Raw genomic sequence first — 22,510 nt, 5'->3', positions numbered from 1 at the left:
TGATGATGATGATGAGCTAGTTTGGTCGCTTTCTGTGCTTGATTCGTGGAGGGGGAGGTGAGGAAAGGTGGCTGTTCCTGGCCCTACGGGGCTGGGACTGGTAGGTCAACGCCGCTTGCGGCAGGGACTAGCTTGCCACCGAGTTATCTGTTGTAGGCCGTCATTACTCCTGCCATCGCTTAGGTGGTGGACGACAGCTGTTGCGGGGCGCTTCTTTCCCTCTTCTTTTTCTTTCTTCTCTACTTTCTCTCTTCTGTCCCCACGAGGCAGCGGAGGTGGCTCAGCTACAGAGCCAGTAGCTGGCCCGTGCATTTTCTTTTCCTTCCTACAGCCACAACAACTGTGCTTTCGTCGGCCTCTGTTGTTCTTAATAATTTTCCAGAATGAATAGTGCTTTAGGTTACCAGAAAAGGTTGCCTTTAGACATAGCTGTGAATTACGAATTTACCACATAAACATTCTAAATGTGTATGCAACATTCATTTGAGTTTTTTTGTTGCTCTCGCGCACTGCACGGGACTCTGAAAGACATTGGCAGGAGTAGATTTTTTTTTGTTTCACATTATTGTGATGTAGATGCAGTGTGCGTGTGATTACGGCATATATTTGAGAACACAATTCTTTTCACTATTTTCTACTATGCATAATCAGGCGAGTTGGTGCATCTTGAATTATCTTGAATTTAGGAAACTTAACAGCACAAGGTATGCAAACACAAGAAAACACAACGTGACACGTGTTTTGTAACGTTTTGTTCTCTAGTGTCTTTACATGATTTGCGCTGTTACATTTCATAAATTTACTATGCATCTTTCATGTCCATATGCTGTCTACCCTATCGATTTTATTTATTATGGCTGCACATCGGATATCCAAGGAACCAAGGAATGTATGGCGGTTATACCACAGCCTGCACCTGCATATATTTTACTCGCCTTTTTTTTTAGTAAAGCACCACCCCTTACCTCTACAATTCTCTCTGTGCAGTGCATCAAACAAAATGATTACACACAAAAAAAATGGAGTCTTCAAATTTTTGTTCAGCGTGCACATATACGTCGATCAGTTATATGTAGCATTTACTGAAGAAAGAAAAGTATACGTTTGGTGCTATGCAAAGCTCGGATCAACAAGCATTATTTGTTAATGTATATGTACAAGATTGTGCATACAACAGTATTTTGCAACACACACAAATTCTGAATTGCTTCGCCCGACGCGATGAGTCACAACTGAATCTTAAATAAATAAAAAGATCACTTCTTTAAGCTTTGTACCAATAGCTGCATCAATTGTATCTTCTAAGCTTCAGACGTTTCAATCTTAGCTGCTTTTCTGCCCTCTCACTGTTTAGTGGCCGCCGCATACACATACTGTCATTTTCTAAACCGGTTGCGAGGCATATCCCGCCCTTGTAACAAGGGTTCGTTCTTATTCATTTGTTCTTTTGTATCTGCTTCTAGCCGCATCGCTCGCCGTTCTTGTCATTAGGTATGATTTAAATTGTCTAAAGCATCTGTTTACAGCAGACGAAGCGCTACTGTAGGTCGAACATGATTTTTTTATGCTCGGCTGGCTGCGGACAGGACTATGTATTCAGCATTCGTCTTGTTGTCGACGGTAATAAGCTGGAGAAATATACGCACCGGAAGCGTCAGTTTTGATAAATATGTGTGCTGGTTGCAGTTCAGCTTTTTTGAGGTCAAACTTTCTAATTCTCAGGTTCATGACTTCATGAGCTTTGATACCAAACCTGAAATTTGCTCGATCAGTCACACATTTTGTCAGGTTGCTGAACAAACTTTGTTTTTCTGTGCGCATATGTTTGACTGTAGATGAAAGCGAAGCACGACGATCAGGGCTCATCAAGAGGATGCTTACTTCAACTCTGAAAGACATGCAAACCGCACTTGAGCCATCGTGAGTCAGTGTACATATTGTAGAACTCTCAGCTCCAGTGAACAATGCTTTGCAGTGCTGGCATCAGTTCAGGCCACCCGGTCGAGTGTTTGGGTTAAGCATGCTGACTGCGTACACTTTTGGAGGATGCATTGAAGCTAATTCAAGTTGCATACTTGAAGCATGCAGGAAGGGGTAGGCCTGCCTTATGCCCAATGCTAGTTTGTGCACAAGTGATTGCTTCCTGCTTTATTCTGTTATTGCGTCATGTATAAAAAACAAGTTTAGCATAAATAGTGAAAGCACCGGTACCTGGGAAGATACGGACACGCAGTGTGCTAACGCAGCAGACATGATGCAGCAATCTGTGATCACATCATGGGAATAGCTGGGAGAATCCTGAACTCAAGCACTCCTTTAGACTTATTTTCTTCTTGCCGCATACTGGACATTGGAAAATCAGAACTCCTTGAAACCATTATCTTTTCAGGTTTCAGGTTCACTAAATTTTGTTGTGATGGAAGTCATTTTTATCTACCCATAGCAGTGGGATGGATTGCAAGGCCCTCATGCAGGAACATATTTTGGGAGAGAAAAATTGTTCTTTCTGCTTTTAACTCTTTTATGTAAAGAAAGACCATTCTCCTGAAAACCACTTTCAAAACACCATCTTTGCTTACTTGCAAGTGATCGCCTGCTTTGTTGGTCAGATGCTGATGACATCCTCATGTTAGAAAATCAACATCCAACCAAGCAATCCTGCAAGCATAATTCTCAAATCTACAACAGCATTGTTATTGCTTTGTGCATCTATCAACACTTGTATTGGTATCGTAGTCAGTGCATTTCAAATTAAAATTGATATTTAAGTGGTATGGTTTGATAATTACTGCTCAGTTCCATCTTTCATGAATGTTTTGTAGCTTTCATTTTTTGCGCAGCTGAATGTGTATTTATATAATGAGTGCTTAATGAAAATAGCCACTGGCACACTGCTATGTCCCTAACTCTGCTTCGTCATGCAGCACTGCTTTCACCAGGTATAACATGTGGCAACCAGCCTCACTGTTCATTTTATAATAAAGTTCACTCCATTCCAAACACTCCAGAGTTTGCCCTCTGCCCTCTTCGATCTCCAAAAAATTTGTAGCCATTTAGTGAACCATCAAGAGCTGTGCCTTTTGTTATCCCGGCAAAAAGAAACTTCATTTATGTAAGAGCCCTTCGAAGTTTAGACTAACGCAAAACTGGATCAAAAGCAGATGGAAAGCAAGCAATTTGAGCATTACCAAGTCTGTGTTCTGCAGTGACATGGCTAATAAATAATTATAATAATAATGTGAGCACTGTGTGGCGCTTCATCTTCCACACGGCTGAACGTGCTGCTTCATCTTCATCTTGCTCCCTCTTGTAGATACCCATCGTCATCACGGGGTGTGGTTGGCTGCATTGTGAGACCAAGGCTTCAGGTCTGCGATAAAACCTGATTCCCCCAAGTCCGACCTTCGCATTACCTTACACGTGGTGGAGGTGCGCCTTGATTTCCCCGCTGCTTCATCACCTGCATCCACCTGGAACAAGGTTCTGGCCGCCGTTTGACACCGGCCACCATCGTCATGACCCAAGAGGGCCACTCCGCTGTTCTGGCTTCCACCAACTCGACCCCAGCTCCCCTTGCCACTTAGACTGTCATTAGCCGTCAACGCAACCCGCAGATGTTCGCCGGTCTCCGTGGTGACGACGCAGATGACTGGCTCGACAGCTACGACCGGGTCAGGGCTTTCAACCAGTGGGATGATTCTCTTAAACTAATTAATATGTCTTTTTATTTGACTGATGTGGCCAACACGTGGTTCCTAAATCATGAATCGACGATTCCAGACTGGGCTACCTTTAAACAAAAGTTACGCCAGATTTTCTGCTCTCCTACTGTTCGCATGGAGTCTGCCAAGAAGAAGCTAGAAGCCCGACTTCACCGGTCCAATGAGACCTATACTCCTTATATACAAGATGTTCTTGCACTTTGTCGGCGCATAAATGACACCATGCCAGAGGCCGAGTGGGTTCGGCACATCCTTAAAGGTATTCGGCCACTCGCCTATAATGCCCTGGCCGTGCAGAACCCTACCACGATCGACGCCATCGTATCGACTTTTCAACGCCTTGACGAACTACTGTCAATATGCCTGCAGCCTGATCCCACTTCATTTGGTTTCACTGCCGACACTGACCTCCGTGCGCTTATTCGGGGATTAACTTGTGAAGAGCTCTCGGCTCAAGGTAATTTGTGCCGCCCTGCATCTGAGCCACATCCTTCAAGTGCTGGCCTGCGTTGCATTGTCAAAGAAGAGCTGGCCACAATGACCTTTTACCCCCCAACGCCAGTCGTTCCTACCATCCGTCAGGTGCTAACGTACGCCCAGGTCACGTCCTTGTCGCCTGCAGTTGGAGCGCCTACGCCACCGGCGCCTACCACTGCTCATGTCGCCGCATTGGCACCACCTGCCGTGGCGCCGACATACTACCCCACCTGGCGCCCAGCCCGCTCTGTTCGTTATTACTGCGGGTACCGAGGCCGTATCTCCCTCTTCTGTTGTCGCAGGCTCCAGAATGAACGCCGCTGCTATGACTCATTTGAAGCAGACTACCCTCCTCGCTTCTCCGGCTCTAACCACCGTTCATTCCCTGATTATCCCCGACGTTCATCACCCCTGCCAGAAAGCCCCGCTCCACTTGGTGGTTACAGCCCGATCTCCTTCGCCTTTTCACCGCTCAACCTCACCTCTCCACCAAGCTTCTCTGACGACCCCCCGCCTATCTCAAAACTGACCAGTGCAGTTTTCCAGTGCAGGAAAACTGCACTCTTCGGCCATCCCAAAAATTCTCCGGAACGTCCCTGGAATATTACTTTAATTTGGGTAAGGTTTATCTGTTGAGGCTTTGGCTGACACGGGCACCGCTGTTTCTGTGATACACACTGACTTGTGCTCCCGCTTGCGAAAAGTGAAAACGCCTTACGATGGACCTGAACTCCGTGGAGCTAACGGTGCAATAATTCGGCCTTTTGCTAAGTTTACTGTGCGAGTTTTTGTTGACGGTGTCCGCCACCATGTACAATTTGCCATGATGTCACCATGCGCTCACCCAATTTTTTTAGGCTGGGATTTTCTGTCTGCCGCATTATCCAGCATTTCGTGTCGTGACAGGGTCATTTACATGAACGAGAGCGATGTGTCTTCTGAACCTCCCGAGCCCCGTCATTGCCTGCTTGCCGCTACTGACTCAGTGTTGCCCCCTGGATGCGAACAACTTGTCGCACTTACTTCTACTGACATTGATAACGGAGATATGCTAATCGTGCCTTCTGATCGCCATCTAACATGAGGAATCGCGCTACCACCAAGTCTTGTTCGGTTCGAGCATAGCACAGCGCTTGTCGCTGCTTCGAACACTTCCCCAGAGCCCATTGTGCTGACTAAAGGGACATGTTCCTTGTGCCCTGGACATTCACCCGGTGTCCCTCACCATCCTTACCGGCCCCTCTTCCTCACCAGCAGCTTCTTCCGATGCTTCTCTCTGTGTTCTCTTTGGAACCATCAATCCCGACCTTACTATGACTCACCGCCAAGCCTTGCAGGAATTACTTCGAAAACACCAAGCCTCCTTTGATGTCACTTCTCCGACCTTGGGCCGAACTTCTGCACAGCACTGCATTATTACAGAAGGTACTTCTATTGTTAGCCGCCGCCCTTACAGTGTTTCCTTATCAGAACGTAAAATCATAAAAGATAATGTGAATGATATGCTCCGACGAGACATTATTGGGCCCTCAGCTAGCCCCTGGTCATCTCCGGTCGTCTTGGTAAGAAAAAAAGGATGGGATGGGTCTGTGCGTTTTTTGCGTTGATTACCGCGCACTTAGCAAAGTCACTCGCAAAGATGTTTACCCTATGCCATGAATTGACGACTCCCTCGACTGTCTTCAGGGTGCAAATATTTCTCCACATTGGATTTGCGTTCCGGTTACTGGCAGATTCCGATGCACGAAGCTGACAAAGAAAAAACCGCATTCGCTACTCCCAATGGGCTTTACGAATTCAATGTCATGCCTTTTGGACTTTGTAATGCCCCTGCTACGTTTGAGCGCATGTTTGACACTGTTCTTAGAGGACTTAAGTGGAAAACATGCTTGTGCTACCTGGACGACATAGGTATTTTCTCTGCGAATTTTTCTGATCATTTATGCTGCCTTGATCAAGTATTAACGTGCCTGGCATCCGCCGGTCTTCAGCTGAACACAAAAAAGTCATTTCACCAAGAAAGAAATCAAGATCCTGGGCCACCTAGTCAGCCGCGATGGCATTCGACCCAACCCTGACAAGCTTGCTGCAGTTTGGAACTTTGCACGCCCTCAGCGGACGAAGGATCTACGCAGTTTCCTTGGATTATCATCATACTTTCACCGTTTCATTCGCAGTTTCGCTACCATTGCTGCACCGCTCCACTACCTCCTTACCGACCGTACTACTTTCAATTGGTCCGAAGAATGCGAAAAAGCTTTTCAAACCCTGAAGAATGCCTTCACTTCGGACCCTGTTCTCGCTCCCTTCGATGACACTGCTGCCACCATTCTCCACACCGATGCCAGCAGCCTCGGTATCGGCGCCATACTACTGCAACGTGATACCGCTTCTAGGGAAAAAGTAATTGCGTTTGCCAGTCGAACTCTAGCACCAACGGAATGCAACTACACCATTACTGAGCAAGAGTGCCTCGCCGTCGTTTGGGCAGCTCAGAAATTCCGCCCCTACCTCTATATTTGGCATTTCACAATCGTTGCCGATCGCCATGCCCTGTGTTGGTTATCAACCATCAAAAATTTGACTGGACGCCTGGGCCGTTGGATTCTGTGTTTGCGGGAATATACCTTCGATGCCACATACAAATAGGGTCGCAAACATCGAGAGGCCGATGCTTTTTCACGTTGCCGGCTTCCAGAATCGCCACCTAGTGCTTCTTCGTGCCTTCATGCGTGCAACCTGGACGTCTCAATGTCGTCCAGAGCTCCAAACATCACGAGTGCTCCTCCTGCCGCTGCTTCAGATCGCTACACCATTATTTCACACCTGCGAGCATATCCTTACTGCCGTTCCTTAATCGACCTTCTTACCGAAGCTTCTCACCCTCCAACCGCTAGGATGCGCAGGCAACTCCAAAAGTTCAAACTTGACAACGGCGTGCTCTCCCGTTATATTTATTGCCCCGAAGGCACCCGTTGGGTCCCCGATATTCCGAGAGTACTTCGCATCCACATCCTGGCGGCTTTCTACGATCACGCTACAGCCAGTCACTTAGGCTTTCATAAAACTTACTTATTTTGCCTCGCCTCAAGCGTGGCAAAATACGTCGCCTCTTGTCTGCCATGCCAGCGCCGCAAACGGCCGACTTCTCCTGCTGCTGGCCTACTACAGCCGCTACCTTGCCCTGCTACCCCTTTCGCCGTTGTTGGCATACTTATACGGGCCACTTCCATTGTCCGCACGAGGTAATCGCTGGATCGCCACCGCCGTCGACCACCTAACACGCTACGCTGAGACCGCTGCCCTGCCTAATGGCTCAGCACATGAGGTCGCGACCTTCTTTTTGGAATCGCTCGTACTGTAAAATGGGGCCCCTCAAGTGCTTCTCAGTGATCGTGGTCAGACATTTCTGTCGACGATTGTAGGCGAAGTTCTTGAGGCCTCAACCACACATCACAAATTGACCTCCAGCTATCACCCGCAGACCAATGGGTTGTCTGAGCGGTTTCACCGCACGCTTTCTGACATGTCTATGTACGTCGACCAGGACCACCGAAACGGACGCAGTACTTCCTTTTGTTACGTTCGCCTACAATACGGCTGTACAGCGGACCACAGGTTACACCCAGTTTTTTATTGTTTACGGTCGTTCTGCCGCTACCTTTCTTGATGCCTCTTTCCTTTCTACACATGCCAGTTCCTCATCCTCTCTTCCTGACCATTTCCTTTCTCGAGTGGCCAAATCTCGCCGGCGTGCTCGCGTCAACACGCCAGCTAGCCAGGAAGACCCCCGTCGCCAAGTTTCGTTCCGTCCCAGCGACGAGGTGTTACTTTGGACCCCGTTACGCACTCCTGGCCTTTGTGACAAGTTCCAGCACCGTTACATTGGTCCTTACACAGTACTTGCAAAAACCTCCCCGGTCAGCTATCGCGTCTCCCCTATTTACCCTCCTCCGGACAGTCGTTACCGTGGCACTGAAGTTGTCCGCATTTCACGTATGAAACCTTTTATTCGGCGCAATCCTGCGGACTGATTGCGGCCAGGCTGGCCGCTTCAACTGCGCGGGCGAAATTGTGTGAGCCCTGTGTGGCACTTCATCTTCCACACGGCTGAACGTGCTGCTTCATCTTCATCCTGCTTCCTCTTGTAGATAGCCATCATCATCGCGGAGTGTGGTTGGCTGCAGTGTGCGACCAAGGCTTCAGGTCTGCGATAAAACCTGATCACCCAAGTCCGACCTTCGCGTTACTTTACAATAATAATAATAATAATAGTAATAATAATAATTGGTTCACAGGAAAAAAAACGCGCCATATCTGTCACGCTTTTTAAATGTAATCATGGGGCGAAAATGACCGGTTCTGCAGAGCTCAGTTTCAAAATTACTTTGTGTTATGTAAAATAGAAGATTTCAAACAAAGATTTCTTAGCAAAACATTAAAATAACAGGCTATCAGCTGAATTGCACTTTACAATTTTGCAACAAGTGCCGTGGTATACAATTTTCTTCTGAATACACTGTACTATACAGAATGTTTGCAAATTTGGCATTTTTCATGAACGTTACTCATTGAAACTGAGGGAAAATATTCCCTTCCCGAGTAGTACATTTCAAAGGTGAATCTATAGCCTAACAGAAAAACACACTCACATGGAAGGCAACAGGACACAAGGCTGACTAACAACTCATCTTTATTCAAGGGCGCAGAAGAATATAAAGGTGAAAGGGTGAAGGATTGAGGGGCGTTAACACAAAAAATGCAATCAGTCATCACGATTAAATAGATGAAGTCAGATAAAAGTAAAATAAAAACAAAACATACGAATGTGTGTGGTGTAAAGGGCCAACCTGGGAGAGATTAAAACCTATAACCAATGCGTAAGGAAACGCAGCTGAAACACCAGCGCCGAGATAACAAAAGAGGGAGGGGGTAGAAAGGGGGGCGGCTGAAGAAAAACAAAAACCAACTTAGTCAAGCACTAGGGTGCTAAAAACTTGTACAACTGTCTGAGGTATTTCTTCTCCTTTTCGGTGAGTGCCACAGAGACGGTGCTGATGAAGGATCCCCGTAGTCATTAATTGCCACCGCTTCCAGCATTGGCCGCATTAACTGCACGCTCTTTTTAGCCAAAAAGATAGACTTGTGCAGCATCAGGACACATCTGGCGGGTTCGCAATGCTTGCAGTGTTTGTGCTGCCAGCTGCCTTCCCCTCCTCCTCCCCCCCCTTTTTTTTGTTATCTTGTCACTGGAGCTTTAGCTTCATTTCCTCATGCATTGGTGTTAGCTTTAATCTATTCCAGGTTGGCCCTTTACACCACCCACGTCATACATTTTCTTCTTTATATTCTGCTCTTATCCTGTGGCATTGACTTCATTTATTTTATCGTGACAACTGAGGGTATTTTTCCTTCTGACGCCCTTCACTTCTTCACCCTCTCCCTTTTGCTTTTATATTCTTTTGCATCCTTGAACAAAGATTAGTTTTTAGTCAGCCTCGTGTCCTTTTGTATTCCTTTGTGTGTTTTTTTGTTAGGCTATAGTTTCATCTTTAACATGAACCAACTAGCTCAGATCAGATCGCCTTGGAGGAGTAAATGTTCTGCCTAAAGGTTTCATAATACTCAGAAAATTTGAGCTGAGTTTCTAAAAGCTTGAAAATGACACCTTGAACTGAAAAAAAAAAAAATAATAATAAATAACTAAAGCGATAAAAAATGATTTTGTACTGACAGGTTCTTCATGCATAATATAAAAGTACAGTTCATATACATTTGTTGCAGAAATTTTGAGTTCAAGAAAGAAGGTATTTATAATATTTATGGACACATATACTCCTTGAAAACTTTCTTTTGATTAGCAGCGAAGGCTACACAGGAAAGGGAATGAGTCTGGCCTTTGTCTCCCTGCCACTGATAGTGGGTTGTTCAGGGGAGAGGTGATGAGGGGAGGTTGATAAGATGGTGCATTGTTGTTTCTGTCTGGACAGTATGGGGGCAAACGCCTATCTCTTTCCTTTTCTTGTGTAGCCTTCGTGGCATTGCCACTGAGTTTCCCATGAACATAGTCATGCAGTAGTCAGAAAAATTTAAAAGGTTGTCACATGATGGGATTTTAGGCCCTGCACAGGGAAATTGCTTTTGACTGTAGTAAATGCTGCAAATTATAAAAAAAAAGAAAATCTGAGAGGGTGCAAGCACTTTGATGCATTTGGCATGGAATGGTCATAAAGGAAGGATGTGTTATTGTGGTTGCTGCACTGTTCTGTCAAAATAATCCTGTCAGTTTCTTCCTGTATGCATTGTAATTGCACGTTATCAGCCATGGCTATAGAAAAAAATAGAGCACTGCAGAATCGTGCATTGGAGTAATGCGAAAGCACGGATGCTGCTGTTGGCTGTTTCTAGTTGCTTAATTCACTTCTTGTTTACCCATTTTAGTCTTTGGTACTTTCAAATTGCTCACCAATCTCTTCCCATGCCCTTTTTCAGCTCCACTTCCAGTTGAGTGATGTCACATCCTTGACATCACATTAATTCACTCCTTGTTTACCCATTTTAGTCTTCAGTACTTCCAAATTGCGCGCCATTCCCTTCCTATGCCCTTTTTTTTTTTTTGGCTCGACTTGAAGTTGCGTGACGTCACGTCCTTGACGTCATCTTATTTGACGGATTTAATTAACTAAACGTTGCACCAAGCCATTGGCTAATAGAGCATTTTCGCCTTTTCACATTTTTTGCCTCTAATTAATTATAATGTACTTATTGGCCTAAATATGTTTTGGGACACAACATTACGTCACCCACTATCAATTGACACCACTCATTAACCTCTCCCAGTTCTCAATTACAACTGCTTTGGGTACGATTTCGCTTGTTCTGCCTCTAAATAATTGCCTAATTAACTTATTGACCTAATTATTTTTTCGCACACAATATTACGTCACCCTCTATCGGTTGACACTACACATTGACCTCTACCACTTCTCAATTACTCTAAACTGCTGCGCACAACTGTTACGTTTTTTGCCTGTAATTAATTACCTAATTGACCTATTGGCCTAATTATGTTTTCGGACACATTACATCACACTCTATCGATTGACACCACTCATTAACCTCTCCCAGTTTTCAGTTACAACTGCTGCGGACACTATTTTGCTGACGCGGTCTGCGGATGCGGCCTGTGGACAGAAATCTGTGACCATAGCAAAGTAATGCTTTTGCATTAAAAAGTGCTACATTACGAACCCACTGTGCATGCTATATTCAAGCTATTAATTTTGCTGTACCATTCCTGCAATGTGCCTGAGAGCAACCTTTGTAACTGCAGGTGTGGTTATGGCCAGGCTGCTCGTGCCACTGAACACCTATTTGGCCCTGGAAATTGCCGAAGCACCTCGGATGCGTGAAAGAGCTGCTGTCCAGAGCCTAACTGTGCAAGCTTGTTGCTACCTTGCAGGCTCAACTACCACGGAGCACACCATGCCACTCTAGTGGACATGTTCAAAAGTAAGTGAACTTTCCCAGTAGATATTCTATTACACTGAATACATTTGCAGTATTTTAGGATCTGTACATGGTACTTAGATCATCATAGCATGAGCCACTTTAAGAATATAAACCCCGTGAACCAACCAATGCTGAATGTGAGAAAGAAGATGGCTTCGCAGTATGAAAGAGCACTGCACAAGGGCTCAGGGGGAGCCTCAGTTCGCAAGCAGAGCCAATGTTGTGACAAGGGCACTTGTCCTTGTCTGGGTAGCACCGTTATCACTAGCGGGGTTTAAATGTTTGCGAAGAACAGAAGCTAGAGAAGGAGAAGGAAAAAGCAGGGCAAGGAGTGAATGTTTCCTCGGGTACGAATTTATATGAGCCTTGAACTGATGACACTCTGTGGCCTTAAAAAATAAAATAAAATTTGGCAGGAGCAGGAAAAGATACAATGCAAGGTAGATGATGAGTTGGCACCTAAAGCTGGTTGGATGCTGAGACCTGTTTCTTGAAAGGGAATAGACTGGTATTTCATGTGATAAGTAATACAGCCACAGGGGAACAGTACCAAGAGCTTTCCAGAAGGAGAAGAGAAGGACAGTTGGATAAAAAAGTAACAAAATCAGTGCAATGCATACCTGCCAAGGGTGACATTATCTGAAAAAAAGTATTCGGTGGGAACAAAAGTAACCAGTGCTGAATAGGAAACATGTTTAGAAAAACTCTTGCAGCTTGCTTTGCTGGGACGGGGGTGCGGGGGGGGTGTACACATGCTCTCGCTGTCAAAAAGTGAAAGGACTCTGTGTAATTAAAGCTTTATGAGATCGTTTTCCCTGCTAGATATACAGTCAAATCTCGATATAACGAATCCCGCGAGACCGGAAAAAATAATTTTTTTTTAAATATCGTTGTAATGAAAAATCTGCGATTATAAGCCAGTGCTCAAACCTAGGTATGAAAATGACGTACCTTGGCAGTAGGCATGTGTGTACACGACAAGCAAAACCTCAAGTGAAAAGGTTGCACTAACTCCAAAGCTGATTTATTTAAAGAAATAAATTATTTTCTTCTGCCGCGTGCAGCAAACACGACCACGCACTACATTACACCACTACAGCACATGCACCTTCCACTTTCCGGAACACCTCATTGCGTGCGTCGTTGCACCGAGCGATGAAAGTAAGCACTTAGTCCATGTGCAAAAAAAAAAAAAAAAAAGAACATCGCAGTTCTCTATGATCCATCTTCAATGTTCCCTGAGCTTTGAAAATCTTGTCTCGGTCTTTCATAATGATCGCGGCAGTCAATGGGGCAATGCTAGCGGTCTGTAGAGGCCGAATCACTTTTTCCCTGCGTCGATGTCTTGCAGTGAAGGCAGCTGCGTTCATATCTTCTTGGCACTTCGCTGGCTAATATCATCGCTAATCTCGCACCAACTTCGCAATAAGATGATCTGTGGCAAAAAAAAATAAAAAATACCGTCCTGCATGCGTGAACTCACGAACGACCGAGCCTCGTATGGCACACAGCACAGGAAAAAAAAAAAAGCAGGCAGCTAGGCCTGCTGGCTACTGCGTAATAAGCCATAGCTTCATGGTGGCGCTAGGAGCTGGTCCTAGATGATGATGATCTGATGATGTTTTGATGATGATAGCTACAGCCCATGGACCATACACACAGAAACGGCGGTTTCTGTTTCGTTTCGCGCGAGAGTTGTAAGCTGCGGCGCTGTTAATTTTAGCCAAATTCGTAATACTGATGTTCCAAAATTGTAGAGGAGGAAATAAAATACGTTTGTTATTCTGAACTATACGCTATTTTGAAATTCGTAATTCTGAAATAGTTTTACATTGAAAACATAGCAAATCTGCTGGGGATTCTTAAGAATTCGTTAATTTGAAAAGTTCGTTATTGTGGTGTTCATAGTAACGAGATTTCACTGTAGTGCAAATATCTCGAAAGGAGAATTAGAATTCCTTAAATATATTCCCTCTGCACTATAGCTAGTAGGGACCCCATAAAGCTTTAATTATATAGTTTATTCACAGCATTTATAAACTTCCTTGATCCTTCTTCAGTGGTCTATTATAAACCAGTCAAGCTACTAAACTTTAGCTTGCATAGCCATACACTATAAAAAAGGATGTTTACTCTTTCAAGTAACAATAAATTGTTGATTGAGGTGAAGATGATTCTGACATAGTGCTGTACCACCGTCAAACCAAGTTAATGTACACCTTCTTTAGACCCATGCAACGTTTTTGAACATCAGCTTCTGCCTCGTGCATGATATGGAATTTTGTAGGCTGGTGCACCAGCCTTAACCTTGCATAATTTTGAGTGTCTGCCACAGTAGTCTAATATTGGTATGCCCACTTTGCATTGGCCAAGGGGTGCCGCCTAACGTTGCCTGCTGGCTGTCTTGCCCGTGTGTGCAAACTGTTCAGCTACGGTGTACATGAAGCATCTGGAAAGATTTGTTGAATTAAGCCAAGCATGGAATGCATCCTTGAAATGAACAATACCAAATAAGAGGCTGAAATGAACTGTCTTGTGACTATCTCAGCAATCCTTTGGCCTCCTGTTATGACCATTACAATAGTTAAGCAATTAAACATACTTATGCAGAAAAGATGGTTCACTGCATTTTCTACCAGTAATATATCAAAATATAAATTTGTTTTGGTTTTTGGGGTTTAGTGTTCTGAAGTGGCTAAGGCTATGAGCGACACCATAATGGGTGGTTCAGGAAATTTAGACCACCTGGGGTTCTATACTGTGCACTGACATCAGACAGCACAGGGGCGCCTTGCTTCTTCCCTCCATCAAAAGGCGGCTGCCGTGACCCAGATATAAATATAACGCTCTAACCGCATGAGGCGACAATTCGCCGTGTCACACAGTGGGCTAAGATCTGCAAAAGCATTGCCGCTCGTCGCTGTTGCTCAGGTTCTGGGCTTTTAGAAAATTTCACGTTTCGCCGGGAAGCACCTTGCGAAGCGGCCAATCGCAGAAGGTTTTGGGGTTCTCAACTTCTGTTCTTGTGAGCGATGTTTGTTTTGCTAGTCCGGTTTGAGCGAAGAACCCGCAGACGCTCACTTCGTCTGATCCGTGCATATATGAGCGTATCGAGACAATTCAGTAAAACTTGGTACGGTAGTAAAGAAAAAAAAAAAACAAAAAAGCTAGTGTGGCAATATATTGTTACTGCTTGCAATGCAAGTCTGCATTGCAGCGGAGTAGAGCACCGCTGCACTGTGGTTTATTATTTTAAACGCGATGGTGTTGCAAGAAATTTCATCGATGTTTATTGTTAGAAAAGGGATATAGTGTAACTGTACTCCCCTCTACCGACTGACGAGGCGGTGGTAGCAAAGCAATTCTGAAAACCCGCCTCTCTGTGGCCTAGTCCCGTCACTCCATTCGGTGTGCACCAGTGGCAAAGACAGATGTTGGCGTCGCGTGACGGATCGCCAAGGATTGTCGCCTCATGCTAGTACCGCTTAATGGCGTTGCAGAATATAAGTGCTGTCGGGAGACGGAAATATATTTTACAGAAGGTATGCAACTACGTTTAATCTGTAAGTGATATTCTTTCCAATGCAATCCGTGATGGTGAAAATAATGCTGGATCACTTGCCATGGTCACCCCTTTTTAAATGGGCTTCAAAAGGTTAAATTATCGCAGACTTCCAAGTGAGCTAACCCTTTCACAAGGTGAAACTCACAATGACAATGACAAAATTTAGCCACCAGAGAAAGCAGTAGAGTGCACATGGATTTATTTTATTTCCGATTGGGATTCATACTGCGAACTAGGGTTGAATTATATTCTAGAATTGGGGCCGGCCAGTTTGGCCTTGGTGTGGTGCACAATAAGAGTGGGGAGTGGGACGCATTGGCAGAACATTGGGATAATATGAAGTCATCAGTGAAGTTAGGGGGAGAAGTGGGTCTTAAAATAATTTCCTTTATTATTTCTCCAATCTGAATGAAACTTTTCAGCCTTGATTATTTTTCGTGCTGATTTCAAATCTGTACTTGTATTTTTGATAGCTTCATTGGTTTAAGGACTGCTGTAGATGTAAAAAAATATTCAAAGTGTAATTCTTACAGGGATTTTTGGCAATTTCGCCTTGCCAAACGCAAAATAAATAATTGCATTGACTCAATGCCGAAGACATGCTCTAAGGAGTGATGCTATTTTTATTCATTTGAAAGTAACCTATAGGCAAGGAAATAGATCAACTCTACTTCATATATTTTTCTACATTTATCTCTCATTACCATGCTAATTTACAATTAGCACAATTGCACTAGTCCAATATAAATACCATCACCCCCTAGTTTCTTTTCTTATGATTACAATGATACCTAATTTGTCAGTGTCACTTGGAGGCAACATAGGAAAAAGCCCCGTAAGGCTGAGCGCAGTGCCCAAAAATGTCGAAATGAAAAACAAACGCATTGGAAGTTTCAGACAACTGTAACTTTTTCTAGAATGCAGTTACAGCAACGTGAATTACACGAGTGTGTAGATCTGCTCTTGAAGAGTAAGTCTATACTAAATATGTGACAGTACCATCCCCCCAAAATTGCAAAAGCTTTTTATAAAGCCATGTACTACCCCTAGAATCAGCTTGAGAAACAACATTTATCCCTTCACATGCCTGTTCCAGTGCCCTACAAGGTAAAGAAATACTTAAAATTGTGCAATAACATGGTACCATCTTATTAATAAACTTTCACGAGGTTTAAGGCCAAAACACAGTAGCATATATTTCTCAAATTGACCTATTAACTGATCACTGTCCCATAATGAAACTTTGCTGTGCAGCACATGCAGAGAAGCATGCGGGAGCAAAAGCTTCTATTCGCACTCCATTGCTTACTGCGGCGCAAAATTTCTTGTTTGCCAAACTTATCACGCACCACACAATACAGTCATTCACCGATCTTTCGGACCCTCAAGGGGCCGAGATAGCGTCCGGAAAATCGGGCAGTCCGAAAAAACGTATTCACGCAAAAAAGAAGTCACTTTATTCAGAGAGCGGCTTGAAAAAGTGGTCAGTATGCCTCTGCGGGGCGCTATGTTGCCATACAAGTCAGTCGGCTTGCACGTCGGCAAGGGTGACGTTCTCGCTGTACACAGCCGAAAGCACCATCATAGCTCGGGTTAGTTCACTGCTAGTTGACAGCACAGCCTCTGGCTCCTGACTGTCGGAGCCAGAGTCATCACTTTCAAGCAATTGGCGAACAATTTCGTTGTCGGTGAGTTCAGCGCAGAGCTCGATTTCGCTGTCAGCGTTAGCAAACTGTTCCAGCATCACTTCCATAGGAATGGCTCCTGCAGCGCGCAAGTGCTCCATGAGGTCATTAGGTCAGCAGATGAAGACGGCTGATGGGATTCACTATTATCGGATGACGACGGCACTTCATCTCTGATCGCGTGGTGGGAGCAATTCTGCAGTGTCTCCTCGGTCACCGCCTTCCATGCATCGGAAAACATGCAGAGTGCAGACAAGTCGACACTAGGTTTTGCCGCTGAGCACGCGTGACCGATAGAGGTGCTTCATTGTCCGGACAGCGCCTTGGTCTATGGGCTGTAGTTAGGACGTCATACAGCACAACACACCGCATGTGAATGGCGACCGCGACGATTGATGACTGTGCACGACTGCAGCACAGCTGAGCAGGCAGTGGCGAGACGGTGCAGAAAACGGTGCCTGCTATCGAGGCTATACCGGCTATGCGAGGTTTCGATGGCGTGATGAGTGGACGATATGACGTGTGGGTTCGAGGTTACAGAAAACCAAAATGGCAGCAGCCAGAAAAGCAAAATGGCTCCGGCGTTGCTTGCGTTTTCATAGCTCTTGAGTCGCAAATCGAAAAAAAAAGTCCAAAAATTGTCCATAAAAGTGCAAAACATATTGATATTGCTTCCGGGTGTAAAACGTGTCTGCGATGTCGTTACGCGTACACAAAGGATCTAAATGTTTCTTGTTTTTTTGTTTTTTAGTATAGGACTGATGCCTAATACACACTGCGCTCTGATGGACCTTCGCAGTTCCCAGTGAAGCGCTCGCTCTACTGTTCCCATCCTCTGTCTGAACGTTTAGCAGCTGATGTATCTCGTTAGCGTGTAATCAACCATATAGCAGATCCTATATTCCATATGTTACTGGCTAAAACCCCCAACCACCTGAATTTGCCGGCGAAACGCGACAGGTCAACGACGTGATTCCGTGCGCGCAGATCCTCCTCAGATATGTAGCTCCTGTTGCCTGCGAAGTCACATAGCAGAGGTCTGCCTTATACCCTGACGCAATGTCAAGTTCCTTCGTGGATACGTATTTGAGCAGTGCTTTGTGCAATGCGCAGTGTTTGCAGCAAAGTCTTCCTCCTCTCCAATGCTGCATTTTTTCTTTTTCTTTCCGTAATTCTTGATGGAATTGAAATATTTTAATTGCTTTTCGTTGTCCATGTCAGAGATAAGCTCAGTAGTGATATGGGGGGGGGGGGGGGGGGGAACGAGGTTTAATAGCTTTCTTTGCTTGTGAAGATATTGAATGAAAAATCTAGTCACACTGCGTTCTCATGCAATATTCGACACTAGTGACATTCTTCACGAAATCGTTTTGTGAAAAAGTAGCTAACGTATACGGTCTAATGTTAAATGGCGGTTTTCTTTCTATAGCTGCTGAACATATTTAGCAAACTCCTAATTTATGGGGCGTCCAGTCAGTTGACACCTGAAAGAACACCAATGTTTTCATTGTGGAGCTGTGATGCATGGACTTTTTTTTTTTTGCCATATTGCAAAACAACAAACAATATTTGCCAGCAGCAATTCAGGGAAGTAGTAGAATGTACCAAGTAATGGACATAGAGAAAACGTGATGCATACATGTATAGGGCTGGGTACTTTTAGAAAAATAAAGCTGGAAGACGTATGTGCGCTCATTTTTGCTTCTACTGCGATAGCCGCAGTAGCAAACCTCACTGCTGAGCGCGGTAAGGCTCGCTAGAAACAATATTGCTTTGTGGATAGTGTCAAATGGTTGGCAGTTTCAATCCCTACTTCATTACACTGTTTTCATGGTGTGCCATGAAGGTTAAATGAAGAAACAGCATTACTCAGTGATATGGATGGTAGAAAAGAAAACTGGCATGGTCCGAATTAAGGCATAACTCCTTTTCGATGCACCTCACACAACTCGGAGAAAACAAATCTCGCACTAATAAAAAAATGCAAACAGCGCGGTGATCGCCATCACTATAGCAACAACAATCATGCAAGCTCGCGGTAGACGAAAGCAGGTAAACGATAGGGGCAGTTGCTGCCACGTATATACTCTGAGTCATTTCTTTTGCAAGTCGTGTTCTGGAGATGCATCTCAGCAACTGAAGCCTCGACGTTGTTGACTATATTCAATTCATCGATTTTCATCGAGTCTTTTGCAAGTTGTTGCTAAGGTCGGCCTGTGTTATATATCTTTACATGGTTTGGCCGTTTGTCTTGTCAGAGATGAGTGCAAAGTTGAAAATGTATTGAACTGGCGTATAAAGGAATCAGAGTGAAGATTGTTTATTTCGGAAAAAGAAAACTGCAATTATCAAGGACGTTAGACCTTACAAACGTGCTCCAAAACATAAATAACACGCTTGAAAACTCATTTTTTTTGCTCCAAAGCTGCTCCGAAATGCTAGCCTGCTTCCACCCCTGTTTTAAACAACTCGGCAGAGTGCTAACCATTACTTATGAGCTTCCTGAAGAAGGAAAGTTTCAGTTTCTAGATCTAAGAATACAATTCAAAGAAAGGCACGTGTGCTGGGCGTTTTATCCTCGTGAGCAAAAAACGCTCTTTCCACATGACTCAGTCTATTAAAAAATTGTAAAGAGGTACTGCAACTCTGTGCCAGGAATCTGCGCTTCGGAGTTCATGCATGCATGATAACCATCGATTAGAGAGGCTGTTCTCAGCTAGCTTCCCTGGGTGGGCCGTGGTGGCTGAAATGCTTCTCAGCAAAATGGAGGGCAGTGCACATTGAAATGCTGTCATTACCCCAGTTGATAGACAGAGACCGCAAGTTATGCCACACATGCACAAGGTCTTCCGCAACTTGAACAAGGTAGCTAATCGGTTTAAAGTTCGATGGCCTTTTCGGCACCCAAACAGTTGCATCCCTTGCAACAAAGAAAAGCAGTGCTGCAAGAAGCATGAAAGGCAGCTTTCTTACTGTGCCACCAAAGTCACCTATGAAAGTCCCCTTGTCCTGCGACAGATCATACATTGGCCAGGCGGGATGTGTAATCACCACCTCAGGAAGAATGCTAATAATAAACTAATGCACCTTGTGGAGTGTAAAGCTGGCATCGATTGTATACTGCGGTTTTGGTACGAGGAAATTTTATGCAGAAGTACTAAAAAGCTGGTCGTGAAACTTCTGAGGCTTTTTTTCGATAAGGAAAGCGATACATGATTGTGTAAGAAAAATTATTTTTCGCGTCATCTTTTAAACACCCTGCAAGGCGATTTCTAAGATACCTGTACGGTAGTGCCTACGCTGGTCTGCGAGCATATATTTACCTTGTCTCTCTTCATTCAATAGAGACTTTTAGCTTACCGTGATCCGCTATCCGCTACCATGATCCACCATGCCCAGATCCTTTGATGACGATAGATGGCGCTACATACTGGATGTCGGCACATAGACCTCCCACGACGGGACCAATCAGCTTGTACGCCCCGCCCACACACGGTAGCGGGTCACGGTGGCGAATCACGGATCACGGTAAGCCAAATCTCTCTAATAAATAAGTAAACAGTAGCGCCTGTGTTTCATCCAAACTCTACCATTAAGATATGATGCAGTGCTAGCTCCTTTGCATATCCTCATTTGTGTACATGCTCTCGCTTAAGCACTAATGTCCCAATTTGTGAACGATCACCCGGTGTAAACATGAAGCACTGTTAACCACCCCGTGGAAATGTGCCTTCTGGTGTAGGAGTCGCATATCTGAATTGGAATGCAAAGGCTCCGGTGAGTTCCATTCTCATCTAACTAAAGGAGAAGCGCAAGCTGTCAGCTCCTGCAACCTCAAATGTGTCATCTAGGGTCTCGTGACATCACACCACCCGCCGACTAATTAGAGCACTGCCATGTCACCTGCGAAGTCACAACACTGTCAGCACTGATGACGACACCAACATTGGATTGCCTGGAGAATGGAGTCTTTAACACTATCTCTTAAAAATGGGCCAACTAAAAATACTTCACTGGCCTTTTAAGAGTGCTGAGGATTACATCAAAGCTACTGCAGTGATCTACAAGTGTGATTCTGGCTGTTGTTCTATACTGAGGCATTGTTGTACTGATGCTTAACTCAGTATAGTCTCTTTCACTGCCCCCTCTAGTTATCCTTACCTTACAGTAGCTGTGACTTTGCCTTATTCTTGCAAACCCCTTAATGTCATCACATAACACTATGTCGAACCCCACTTTCTTTTTACTGGACACACACCCATCTGCTTCTTTCCTTTGTGTCTACCTTCCTTGTTCCCACTCAGACTGCTATGGTTTTCATTAAAAATGAGAAACCAAATTGCTCTATCGCTGCTATGCTTACTTTTCACTTGAATCCATTGCCTCATCACAACTGGTCAATGGTTATTTGAACTCCACTCTGCATTCCCTTCCTTATGATCTTTTTTTCTTGATCTCAGCTAAGACATCATTGACTCACATTCGTTCCCCCAACCTTCTCTGCTCTTGTTGTTACCAGTTTTCTTTTACATAGCTTACTGCACTATTTCAGTCTGTCTTTTCGTGACATGTAGAGCCCTCTGGGGTGTATGAGGAATTCTATTGGCTACCTGGAAAACCGGCACACAAGTGATGTAGGCATGACGACATGCTTCTACTACGCACTGATTGCGGATGCAAGGTGGCAGGTGTATACCTGACAGCTGCCACCATGTATAGCTATCTCTTGTCACCAACATGATATACGCGTGCGCAATAGAAGCTGGTAGTTTTAAGGCAGAGGAGGACAAGCATGCATTTGCCTAATGGCTGAGTAAAAGAGGCACATTTCATTTCCTGCCAAATAATCCAACCACTAAGCAGGTTGCATAAATGGAGACATAAATAAGTGCCTTTGATTAGCAGTGTATCAGCAGGTTAAAAAAAAAATTTCGCATGCCGCCTGCTTTTGAACGTCACTGGAAATCTTCAGATAATGGTGAGCTGTTATGTTTGAGTGAGGACACATGCAAAGAAAATCAGGGGGTCTCTTTTATATCTCTTAAGAGGAGAATGACGAAAGCCTACCCTTCCTTTGCCCCGCCGGGGTGGCGCAGTGGTTATGGCACTCGACTACTATTCCCGAGGACGCGGGATCAAATCCCGGCCTCGGCGGCTGCTTTTCGGTGGAGGCAAAAAGCAAGGTGCCCGTGTACTGCGCGATGTCAGTGCACGTTAAAGAACCCTAGGTGGTTGAAGCTTCCGGAGTACTCCACTACAATGTCTCTCATAGCCCGAGTCGCTTTGGGACGTTAAATCCCACAAACCAACCAAACAAACCAACCTACCCTTCCTCTCCTATCATTTGCCTCTTATCGGCATTCGTTGCAGTGCTACACATGATTAGAATTGATTTACAGGAAAGGAAGGGTACGGTATCTGTCACACTTTCTCTGGCAAGTGTGAGCTTGGACGGTACAGGATCGCTCCTGTTACGTAGCGTTCCTTGGCGCGCGTTTGAGAGTGGTATTGCAGATTGCAGGAACACTAGACAAGAACTAGTCTCGCGG

General features: G+C 44.8%; 1 long non-coding RNA gene across 6 annotated transcripts in view; it reads left to right on the top strand.

Moving 5' to 3' along the window:
* Window positions 1-22,510, top strand: part of LOC146183939 (uncharacterized) — a 203,333-nt gene that overhangs the window by 132,402 nt on the left and 48,421 nt on the right. For 5 of the 6 annotated variants that reach the window (XR_014708824.1, XR_014708825.1, XR_014708828.1 and 2 more), the window contains one exon: window positions 11,533-11,711. This is a non-coding gene — a long non-coding RNA (uncharacterized LOC146183939). Of the gene's footprint in view, window positions 1-3,452; window positions 3,672-11,532; window positions 11,712-22,510 lie in introns of those variants that run through there. The other variant, XR_014708827.1, reaches the window with a different exon arrangement.

This window comes from Amblyomma maculatum, chromosome 7 (assembly GCF_055883805.1).
Source record: "Amblyomma maculatum isolate TAMU_Amacu chromosome 7, ASM5588380v1, whole genome shotgun sequence".
In the NCBI taxonomy this organism is placed as follows: Eukaryota; Metazoa; Arthropoda; class Arachnida; order Ixodida; family Ixodidae; genus Amblyomma; species Amblyomma maculatum.
The sequence above is the reverse complement of the archived record's forward strand: the minus strand, read 5'-3'. Positions and strand labels throughout refer to the sequence as shown.